The sequence below is a fragment of the Carassius auratus genome, unplaced genomic scaffold (genome assembly GCF_003368295.1).
Source record: "Carassius auratus strain Wakin unplaced genomic scaffold, ASM336829v1 scaf_tig00016667, whole genome shotgun sequence".
Taxonomy (NCBI): Eukaryota; Metazoa; Chordata; class Actinopteri; order Cypriniformes; family Cyprinidae; genus Carassius; species Carassius auratus.
The window spans coordinates 1-12,636 of NW_020524700.1; the positions used below are offsets into that span (position 1 = coordinate 1).

A 12,636-nucleotide genomic window follows, 5' to 3' on the forward strand; every position below is an offset into this window, starting at 1 on the left:
AAACGTTAGCGGGGCTCGTGTTGTAGCAAACTGAACAAAATACAAGAACTTATTTGTGGAGGGATTAAATGTTTTGTTCAGTGATGGGCTTGTAGAAAACATGCCAAACCCAGCCCGGATTATTATTATTATTATTTATACACATTTCTATAGTGTGCTCAGTTTAATATAAAGAGAGAATAGTGTTATTTGTATACTTTTACTATTATGTACGTGGTTTGCATTATTTATATACACAATACATATTTTTAAAATTCACATCTTTTAATCTAATTCATACCTTTCTATTGCTAATGTTATTATATAGTATGAAAAACACAGCATTGTTTTATTTATACCATCTATAAAGTTTATATAAAGTTATTTTTTATATAATAAATTGGTTATTTTATTGGTTATTTATATAACCTTTTGTTTTTATATTTTTTTTATTTGTCAATTTTTTGGTCATTTTTAACATTGTTTTGTTTCTGTACCATAACTTTTTTCTTGTAATTTAATTATCGCCCTAAATTGTATAACTTAATGTTTTATATATATATATATATATATATATATATATATATATATATATATATATATATATATATATATTAGAAACTTTTGCATATATATATATATATATATATATATTCTTTCTTACTGTAACTTATGTTGATTTATATCATTTACATTTTCATCATTTACATAATATATATATATATATATATATATATATATATTTTTTTTTATAACTAATCCATTACTATCATATTGAATATTTGTTAAATTAAACGCTTAACTCTTTGGGATTAGCGAGATCAAACTCTTTTAGTGCACTAGCATAATAAACCAATACTACTTGTTCAATAAAGCATCTTTTATCGATCTCTGGCATCAATTTAAAATATTTCTATCAGACATTTTCTGTATCTTATGTTAAAAACAGACAAACAAGCAGTGTATTAAACCCGAACACAATAGATGTTGATGTGAAAAGACGTTAGGAAGCACATTAGGAGTGTAATAGATCAATCATAATGAGTGTAATGCACTGACACACACTCCTAAAGATTGGTGTTGATCCTGTATTCACCCAAAGATCGTCCGTCTGACTTTGTTTTCCAGCTATAAGAAGAAGGATGGAGACCTGGCTCTGGCTCAGGCTCGGATCAAGGAGCTGGAAGCGCAGCTCAACAAGAAAGAGGCGTCTCTGAACACGGCGCTCAGCGAGAACAAGTCTCTCTCCGCAGACCTCGCCGACCTGAAGGCTCAGCTGGCCAAAGTAAGTCCCCTGCTGCTCCTTCAGCCTCCTGCGCTTCAGAGTAACCGAGGTGCCTGCTCTCTCTCTCTCTCTGTTTCAGTCTGAAGACGCTCACGGCGTGGCCAAGAAAACAGCTGAGGCGGAGACCCTGATGAGGGTGGATCGGAGAACCGCTGCCAGAGTCTGATCGAGGAGCTGGAGTTCAGGGAAGAACCATGTTTGAGGAGGTCAGCGCTGTACCATAGATAGATATATTGCTGATTTGACGTTATCGAGTAATATCGCGTAAACCAAACCAAACACGTCTACAGAGTGCACGCTAGTAGGTTAAACTTGTGCGCATCTAGACTGTTCTTTCACTGCATGATTCAGTTTATAAAAATGCATTTAAATTATCACAAAATTTGAAGATATGGGGACGGAAAGTGCATATATTTATATAATTTCATATAGTTAATCAAATATCTTAAAATTAGCATGATTATTTTTTTTTTAGAACAGTTCAATAAACAAGAAGTTAATTTAAGAGACTTGGGTTTTAAGACACCATATTGTCTGTTTTTGCGCCATTTCGACGACAAAAATAATGCAGACAGCGCTGTTTTGCGTCTCTGAGCGACTTGATGGTGTTTGGTTCCTGGTGAATGAATCGTTCGTTTAAATGATTCGATTTAATCCGCAATGACTCACTTATTAATAGTGACTCACTGCCACCTACTGGCAGTGTTAATTTCACATTTAAATTATTGTTTCATTAAATAATGTCAAATATCAGTGTTAAACCTGCTATGTATAATACATCTAAACAATTGTGTGTGTAACGTCAGTTTAAATGCATTTGCGTTCTGCATTAAACCGTGTGTAAATGCGTCTAAATGCCACTTCAGATGCAGCTTCTGCGTTTCCTCCGCATTCGTTGTGTTGATTTGTCTACTGTCGATTCTGATTGTATTTGCTGGGTAACAGCCCAAATGTCTCGTTGTTTTAATCGACTGATGACATTTTTAAGAATTTGACTCGATAGATGATGCCATGTCAAAATAAAAGTCCCCCCCAAAAAGGCGTTCAAAATAAAAGTCCCACATGCTTCAAAATAAAAGTCCCACAGAATTAACGCGAGCTGCTGATTTGAACCGTGTTGTGTGCTGCAGGAGATGCGTGAGACCCGTCATCGGCGTGAGAAGCGCACGGTGGAGGTGGACTCTGGCTTGCAGCAGGACTACGAGTTCAAGCTGGCGCAGGCGCTGCAGGATCTGCGCAGACAGCACGAGGAGGCAGGTGCAGATCTAACAAAGGATGAGCTGCAGCAGACCTTCAGGGCCAAGGTCAGAAACACTGGCTTCACAAGTAACGCTGGGTTTGGGAGCGTGTGCTAACTGAGCTCTTCCCTCTGCAGCTGGATAACGCCAAGGTGTCATCTGACATGAACGATAAGGCAGTGCTCACGGCTCGTGAGGAGCTGCAGGAAGCACACATGAGGATCGAGGGTCTGAGCTATCAGCTCAGTGCTCTGCAGAAGCAGGTACACATGACCCGCCGTGTCCTATATAAGCGATACAGCATCACTCGTAATACTAGTTCCTGTGCACGTCCTGATTAGTCAAGTGTGTGTTGTTTCTAGGGTGAATGTTATTTATACACTCTTGCACCAGTGACGCTATGACTAGAGTAGTTTCCGTTTCAGTGCACTACTTCACCACGATGAACTGTTTCAGGCAGGATTTTGTCAGTGTTTCCGTAATAATGACTTGAGAGTGAAAGTTTGCACTTGCATATGCGACCATGGGTCTTAAAAAAAAAAATTAAAGGTTAAAGGTCATACTAATTATACTAATTTTTTTTGGTTAATGACAATTTAATACAATTTACATAATAACTACCCTTTAAAATCTCTTGTTATTTTTAGGAAATATTTTAAGTGATATTTTAATTAACAAAAATATTTATATATTAGAATTTCTTTATAACGTGATTTTTATATTTTGTCATCAAGTATTTAACTACCTTTTAAAATCTCGTTTTTTATGAAATATTATAATTGATATTTTAAAAAATATTTTTATTACATTTATTTTTATATTTTGTCATCAAGTGTATATCTTTTATTATTATTTAAAATATTTTTGAAGTATTTTATTTATAAATATCTATAAAAACATCTTAAATGGCCTAATAAATTATGTATTTTCATATTTAATATAATATTTGAAGAGATTATATATTTAAGATAAATTAGGGATAGAAAAACAGTAAATCCTGATACAACTTACTGTTGTTTTTATGAACATAGTAGAATTAAATGAATAGTAAATCATAGTCATTTAAAAAGTCACACTATATATAGTGCCATATGCATTTACACACATACATGTTATAAGTATATTAAGTATATTACATAATTATTACATTTTAACTGTTTATTAGGGACGATAAATTCGATTTCATTGAGCCCCTACAGTTTTTCGAATCTGGAGCACATGTGCTTTTGGGAAAAAATGAAACCTTAAAATCTGCAGAAAGCCAAAGCTGATGTCTAAATGTCAAAGTTGAAACCCTCTGCATCCAGTCGTTCAGCACCTGTTTTTGTCCCTTCGCAGGCGTCTGCCGCCGAGGAGCGCATCCGCGAGCTGGAGAACATGCTGTCCAGCGACCGGGACAAGTACCCGCCGACAGCTGGACGCCAAGGAGCGCGAGATGGCCGAGCTGAGGGAGGTCATGCAGCAGCAGCTCAACGAGTACCAGGAGCTGCTGGACGTCAAACTGCCCTGGACATGGAGATCAACGCCTACAGGAAGCTGCTGGAGGGCGAGGAGGACCGGTGAGCGTCTAAAACACATGTCTGAGTCACTCGAGCCAGGAACAAATGACAGGAAGGCAGTCCAAGTGAGCATATTGGGCATCAGAGGGCATTTCTAATATCTAAAGTGCTTCAAAACTAGCTTGAAAACCTAAGAGTGTTGTAGCTTTTCTACAAATGGTGACTTGTTAGGCAGATTGTTAGCTTTTGAAACCTGTTCGAACACTCAGATTACTATGTTGGACAAGCATGCGGCGTAAAACGCCATCAAGGTAGGAAGCTCACTGGGTTTCGTGACGCATTTAAGTGAGCGATGCACACAAACAAGGTGTTTTTGAGTGTCTTGCGTTCTGGCAGCTGGTTATTATCATCGCTCGTCAAACACACTTCACATTTTTGCGCTTCATTCTCGACATACTCTGTGCATGCGTGCTGCAGGAGTACGGTAGGTTGTAAATGTCACGCTGGAATGATAATTATGTGTCTCGCTCGCGCGTGAGCGAACTGATAGCGGCGTTGTCGAAAGACGAGAGGTCAGAGCTCATTTAGCACACAGACTTGAAGACCATCTTGAAGACTGGGACGAGTTAAAGATAGTCTGCACTTGAGATATTTGGAGCACAGATGATAGGAAGGAAAGGTAAGATGACAGAGTAGTTTCACAAACAACCGTTTTCATGGTGCAGTTGCCCCATTTACTTTTGCTAACATATACAAGATTTAACACACACACACGCGTCCCGTCTCCTGTAGGCTGAAGTTGTCCCCCAGCCCGTCCTCTCGGGTCACGGTGTCCCGCAGCACAGCGAGCAGCACCTCGATGTCTTCACGTAGCACCCGTGCCAAGAGAAAGCGCGTGGAGCTGGAGGAGGGGTCCATCGTGGCTCCTAAAGTGCAGATCAGTCAGGAGGCCGAGGCCACGGGCAGCGTCAGTGTGGAGGAGATCGACCTGGAGGGGAAGTCCGTGACCCTCAGGAACAACTCTGACAAGGTATGGTCATTGGGGGGTGGAAATAAACACGTCTCTTTGCACTTCATGGTTTAAGGGGTAAAAACGCTACAGGTAAAAGCACTCTTTTCTTATGCATGGGTCAGGTTTGATTTTTAGGCTTTACGTGATGTAGAAAAAAAACGTCTGAAATACTCTCAAGTGTTCTTGCACTTGCAATTGCAGTACATTTATTTTAAGTTTGTTTTTCTTCTGCACCTCAGCGGCACGAACACCAAACTTTTATTTTATATATATATATATATATATATATATATATATATATATATTATATATATATATATATATATATATATATATATATATTATACTGAAGGTGTTTTGTTGAGGGGTTGGTTCATATATCAGTCACCTGATTTTATAGCATTTTAACCCTCAATCTAGTTTTTCCTGTATTTTCTTTTGACTTTCTTATATTGTTTTAAATATGGATTTTGAAATAAATGCATGGTAGTGGAAACTTAATTAGATAATGCCTCATTTACATATTTAAACAACATTTAAGGAAATGTAATCATTCAACTAGGGAAGTATGGTATGGACTGAATTAAAAAATATTAATAATATTTTCAACTTTTTATTTCATAATTTTGACTTTTTATTTTTCTTGCAATTGCGAGAGACTTAAGGCTTCTTCTTTTTCTCTCAATTATGTGATATTAACTAGCAATTATAACTTTTTTTTTTTTTTTACACCGAGTTGTGAGACGTAAACTCCCAGTTGTGAGTTATAAAGTCAGAAATATTAGGAGATAAACTTGCAATTCTGAGTTTTGTATGCCTCACAAAATTCTGGCATTTTCACACAATTGCTAATTTCTCAAAATTGTGATTTACCGAAAGTCGAAATAATGAGAAGTTGTAATTACATAAAAAAAAAAAAAAAAAAGTTTATTCAATGGCATAAACAGGCTTCAATGGTATGATGATGTTTATTAGCTAATGTTTTTTTATTCCAAATTTAGGATCAATCTTTGGGAAGTTGGCGACTGAAGAGACAAATTGCCGATGGAGAGGAAATAGTCTATAAATTCAGTCCCAAGTTTGTCCTGAAGGCCGGCCAGACGGTGACGGTAAGCGAACAGGGCTGTGTTTCATTTAGGTCCATCTCAGTACGTTGACTTGATGTTAAACTGTTGATTTCTGTGAAAGGTGTGGAGCGCCGATGCCGGCGTGTCCCACAGTCCTCCTTCAGACCTGCTGTGGAAGAGCCAGAGCTCCTGGGGCACCGGAGAGAAGATCCTCACCTTGCTGGTTAATTCCAGCGGAGAGGTATGAAGAATAACATCTTATGTGACCCGGGACCTCAAAACCAGTCATAAGGGTCCATTTTATGAAACTGAGGTTTATAACTCGCCTCAAAGATATATAAATGAGCTTTAAATTGATGTATGGCTTTTTAGGATCGGACGCTATTTGTTTGACATACAACTACAATGCTACAATTATGCCCCAGCGACTTAAGACTGGTTTTGTGCTCCAGGGTCACATGTTTCTGGCTTTTCATTTGTTTTTGAATCCAATTATGAAACTTGAACGTTGGTTTCCAGGAAGTGGCGAAGCGAACCGTCACGAAAAGCGTGATCGAAATGGAGAACGGCGACGACGAGGAGGCAGACTTCGGAGAAGAAGACCTCTTCCATCAGAAGGTTAAAGAAGATCTTATTATAAAACCGCGATCTTGAGATGTTGAGTTTTATCCTTAACCAAAACATGTCTCTCTTCCCAGGGCGATCCAAGGAGACCCAGAGAATGTGCCGTCATGTGATGGAGCCGCACACCTTTAGTATCTTCCTTCCCACCATTCAGTCTTTTATTTTTATTTTTGTAGAGCCACTACTTTTGTATTCTTCAAATCATGAGTTCATAATGCCCCTCCCTCCCTCCATCCTTTATTTGTACGGACCTCAATTGTAAAGCCAGTTAATCTTGAGCTGCAGCGCTATTTCAACATCCCATTACGTACCGTTGGCGAATGCCATCCGAGAATGAGTCAACCGGCCAGAAATCATAGCGTATTTGTGCGAGCCGGTGACTAACGAATCTGCATATTCACGTCAATGAATCATGCACTTTCTGATCACCGTGGGGTTATGAATGGGGAATTATTATTGTTCTGTAGTGCACTATAGCCCGTAACTGACAGCTGTGCTTAGCGTACATTGTTTTTGTGCTTCGTCAACCAGATTTACAGGGTGGAAACTAAGCTAGATTGTTCAAAATGACCGTCTAAACGTCATGTTTTGATTCATGCTTTACATAGTATTATGTATGATTGAATCAGAGAGCTATTTTTGAGATCCCTGCTCAACCTAAATGCATAACGCACACAAATGTTAACCAGAATGTTGCTTTCTGATGAGTACAATGTAAAAAGACTTCAAGAAGCTACTCAATTCAGTATTCAAAGGAGTTTGAGTTCATTTAAATAGTCAAAACATTTTCAGTTTATTCAAATATTCAGTTTGAATGTAGTGTTGAATGTTAAATTTGAATGAATTTAGCATGCGAAAAAAGATTCTGCATTGAAATTGCATCTGAATTTTACAAAAGCACAGATGCTTGTGCAGATTAACCAAAGAAATGGACGACGAATGAAACCAATTTGACTTCTCAAATTTCCCTTTCGTTCATGCTTGCTTTGTGCAATTTGCAAACATGAGACTGAATAAACTAAATCCTATTTAGTTGTCGAATCCAGTGAGTAATCTGCATCCATCCACCCTGTCGATTCTGTTGCATTTTACGTTTTAAAACTCTTACTTTTTATTTTAAATGTTTCTCAGACCATTATGCATGCAGATAATATTTTTTATAAGAAACTGATCTGAGCTCTAGGGTTGACGTTTAAATTTTTCAGACGACCTGCGTAAAACTGTAGTTTGTTTTTTAGCTACAATCGTATATTTTTTGATGGTTTTTTCCTCAGGATTTTTAAAACCCTAGTTCACAAGAATCTTATTAAATGCATTTAAAAATTTACATTATACGTCTTATAAATTCGTGAATATATACAATGCAGTGTGTAGAAGAAGAAAATAAATTGACCTAGAAAACATTTACAATTTTTCTTTTGTACGTTAATGCAGTGCAGAACTATTTTGTTATTTTTATGGGGTTATCATTATCTGCATGTTTAATTTTTAGGGTTCTTTTGAAGGTTCTGCAAGAACGAATTGTTTTGATTTATATTTCGATTGGGGCGCACAGAATTGTGTAAAATCTAAGTGAAATTAAGCTCAAGTAAAGTTGTATTTGTGTACATTCGTTACTTGGCCTCTGAGCTAATAAAATCTACCTTTTTTGTTTAGATTTAAACATCATGTGATATGAATGGAAACTGTTTTCTTTGCCAAACACGTCCACATCTGTGAATTAAAAATTTAGCTTCTTTTAGTTACATACACTGTTTTCAAAAGGAAAGCCATTTCCTTGTTCTTTCAGGTTTTATTAGACAGGGCTGTGACTTGTGTAACGGATACAATGTGCTTTGGTGTATTTAATAGGCGATGAAATTGCCAATCCGTTGTAATAATCTACAGGATTGTAAAAATTGCTATTTGAACTACCATCAAAAGCACACAAACGTGAGTCTAAGGCTGTAAAATTGAGCCATAAATTGTGAACTATGAATCCAATTTGTTGGGGGGTAAATTGTACGAAGACTTTTGAAGGCCTACAAGAGGAGGGCGCATGCCAAAAGTGTCTCATTAATTGTGTTCTATTTTACTTTGATTTGTCTTTTTGTATGCAATATCCAATAAATGTTTTACATATTAAGTTGTGCCATTGTTGAACTCTGAATGACTGCAAAACACTGAAAAAAAAAGTTGTAGTTGGAGGACGGTAGATGAATGCAATGAAACACTTGGCTGTAATTTTAAACATAAAGGCTTTTAAGCAACGGATAGAGATGGTAATATCAGTTTTATACGGTTTAAATAAAACTCCAGTCTTGCTGATATATGGCACAATCTACAGAGATCCTCTGACAATCAAATTGAGCCTTCTACGTGAATTATTCATGCGTGTATACATGCAAGGATCTATGTATTGCAGTTATGAATAATTCAGGAAACTGCTGTTTATTTGAAATACGCAGATACACCAAACACTTGCCGTAGTAAAATTAAGGCATTGCAAATATTATACTTTATACGACATTATATCATACATCCGAGGATCAATCAGTTGTTTATCTGTTGTGCATTACTGTCTGATCTAGTTACTCTGTACCCACAAGCCAGTTCACCACTAGAGTGCACCATACTCCCAAAGTGCACCTTTTCCAACGTTTGATCACTCGGTGGATGACACATGCGATATCTCTGGCTGTTTTTCTTTCTGTTTTCACTCTGTGACCCCTGTATGTCGAGGGCTGTTTCCAGCAACGCCTCTGAAAACTGTAATATTACGTTCTTCACACAGACAGTGCTAGAAAAGAGATCAACAGCTCGTCTTCAGTGTTCCAGAAGAAAAAGGGCTTTCGGTTCCATGCGTGGTGTGTTTGCACCAGACTGCCCACGCACACCTCAATTTCTGCTCTTGTCGCTGTCTCTCAGTCATTAGTGTGCTGAGCCACTGCCTGCATGAGCAACCCGGCCATCTAGCCCTTTCTGTTGTGCCTGCAGTGGGGAAGGGTCTTTCTTCCTCCCACCCACCCCCAATCAAACAAATGCTGGCTGTGGCTCCCACCCACCCACCGTTTCAACACCCACACTCTGTGCGCTGAGAGCCAGAGCGTGTTAAGTACTCTGCGTTGACATGTACCAGGCGACTCTAACAGTAAACAAATCAATGGGACAGTGTGTACCATTGCTAGTTAGATGCCCAGACTTTACTATGCACTGTTAAAAATAAAGAATCCAAACTTGGTTTTCGCAGACCTCGAAATCCAGCCCTGCTCCAACACACCTGCCTGTAATTATCAATTAACCTTGAAACCTTGACCTGGCTCTCCAGGAGCAGTATTAGAGACCCTTGCAATTGATTAACCATTTTGGGTTTCCCAAAGAACCGCTGATCTAATGAGCTCTTTGCAGGGGTGTACAAACTAGGTCCTGGACGGACACTGTCCTGCAGAGTTTGGCTCCAACTTACCTCGACACATCTGCCTGGAAGTTTAAGGTATGCCTAATAAGACCTTGATTAGTGGTTTCAGGCGTGCGTAATTGGAGTTTGAGTTAAATTCTGCACAACAGTGGCCCTTTAGGAGCAGGATTGGACAACTTGTGAGCATCATTGTTGGGGTATTATCATTTAATATTGTTGTTGTACCTTGGTACTATGTCCAAACAGCATAGTAGTACCATTGTAGTATCCTACACTGTCAAAAATAAAGGTTTCAAAAGGGGGCTTTCACAGTGATTTACAGTTTTTCTCAGTCACTTTGGTACATTTCTCAGATCAGAATTGCAATTCTCAAAACTACCTGTTCAATTCTCACATCATTGTGTCACATGTGCACATCAAAAAAGCAGTTTCTCATTTCTTTGAACAAGTTGCAAATGCTTTGGTACATCCATGCAATTGATTACGCACATTTATCTGCGGTTTCCTACATTATCAGTTGCTAATGTCATGTCGATCAAAATGTATTATATAGTTTTCTGTGCAATAGTCTTACCCCTCAAAACATCTAGTCTCTAGTTCATCGTATAAGTCATTAAATGCAAAATGGTTAATCTAGTTGTCACAAACTGCCAAGCACACTTTTTATTTTTATTTTTACACATTATTATTAGACTTTTTGTCAATTTGGCATGAATTGTGCAAGTGAATCTTTACTAATGAAGAGAATCTTTACAATGAAGAGAATGTAATGATAAACCAATGATAAACTATTTATCTGAAATAGCCCAAAGGTTCATCTCATGAATCTTCAGTTGGAAAGCATATACTGTATAGACAGAGGACAATACAAGAGTTACATATTCTGAAAATGGACTTATTTTCATCTTTGTGCCAATATTTCTTTTTCCTTTTCTATATCACAAAAACATTGTAAATGATTTTTATTTTTTGGTCAGACCACTAGTAAAAGTGTAGCTGGGAATTCAATCCAGTCTCTTTCAGTCAATATCCCACATACAGTTATGTGTAAATGTATACTTATGAAATGATTATATGGCATACTGTTCAATACAGTAACTGTCAGCCAAAATGTTGCTATAGTTTACATCAGAACATCCCTCCAGGGTAAACTGTTATATTGACAACATTACCAAACAATTTGACTGTCTTATCCGTAAACTAAGACACAAGGACTTGTCATTCTGATGGCACTGACATGTTCATTGACACAGATATTTACTTTTGAGAGATGAACTAAGGATTTTGAGTAAGAGACTGGCTTTTGCAGGAGATCCATGGTGTTTTTTACAAATTGTTTTGAGAAATGCACTTACTGTTTTGCAAATTGTGAGTTTGATTCGAGAAATGTACCAAAGCGAATGATAAAAACTGTAACAGAAGACCCATTTTTTGGTTCCCCATTGGAGTGAACAATTCTTAATAGAACATAAAAAAAAATATAAAGAACCTTTTGAAGAATGGAGGTGTTCCGCGGATGTTAAACGTTCTTACCAATAATGAGTATGGCCCTGTGTGATGTCATAAAGGGCGGAATGTCTTTTATGGCCAGTTCTACCAGAAACTGTGTGTTATGTCCCCTTTAAGTACTATGTGTGTACTATGTGAATTTGCAAGGGTTAATCCATAGTGGCACTGTGCTAGTTTTATTTGTGAGTGCACGTCCAACGTCCAATTACTTGTTAATGCCAGCTGAAGCGAAAGAACATCAGAGCCTTTTAGTTGACTGCCAGCATCTTGCTGCAAATTGCATCAAAAATTTAGCTGAATGCTATTGTGTTGTGACTTTGTCACATTCCTACAATTGTCCAGTTTGAACACCCACCAACCAACTGACAGCACCCCCACTGCGAGTGAGAATGGGGCGTCTTTCACCTGCTGTTCGCCAACAAAACAACACAGCGAAACACTATTTCACAATCCCATTCATTATTCTACCCTCTCCCATTTCACCTGGTGCTCTCTAACCTTCAGTGCTATTGACAAGTTACTGTTAATTATGTATTCCCTCAATAAAGGTCATCTAAAAGGGATTTTTCACACATTAATGCCATTTTTTATCCAGTGGGCTTTCAAATACCCTGAGCTTTGCACAACCAAATGCCTCTCACAGATTGCATTTTGGTCCCAAAGGTCCAATTTCAGACAGCCTATCTCTTAAAGGCTCAATATCAGAAAATAAGACCAATTTATTCTAAATCTAAATATGAACTTAAAATTGGGATCCCATAATCTCCAAAAAGAGGACTGGGAATTAATTTAGGACCATGAATCAAAATGCATTGGTTATTCAACCATTTGCACAGTACCAAGCCAAAACCATTTTAAAATTCACTGCAGCAGCAAAGCGCTAAAAATAGCTGGACTCGAGAGCATGGGGCGAATTGTGCCATTGTCACTGTGGACAGTTCTCCTGTTGAGTAAGTTCGCCGTGGACACACAACACAACAGTATGCTAACCTTTTTCACCTGCTATCACAATATACCTTGGAACTC

At 37.8% G+C, this 12,636-nt stretch overlaps 1 pseudogene; it reads left to right on the plus strand.

Moving 5' to 3' along the window:
* Positions 1 to 1,078: 1,078 nt before the first annotated feature.
* Positions 1,079 to 8,829, plus strand: LOC113075273 (lamin-B2-like; annotated as a pseudogene).
* The last annotated feature ends 3,807 nt before the right edge of the window (positions 8,830 to 12,636 follow it).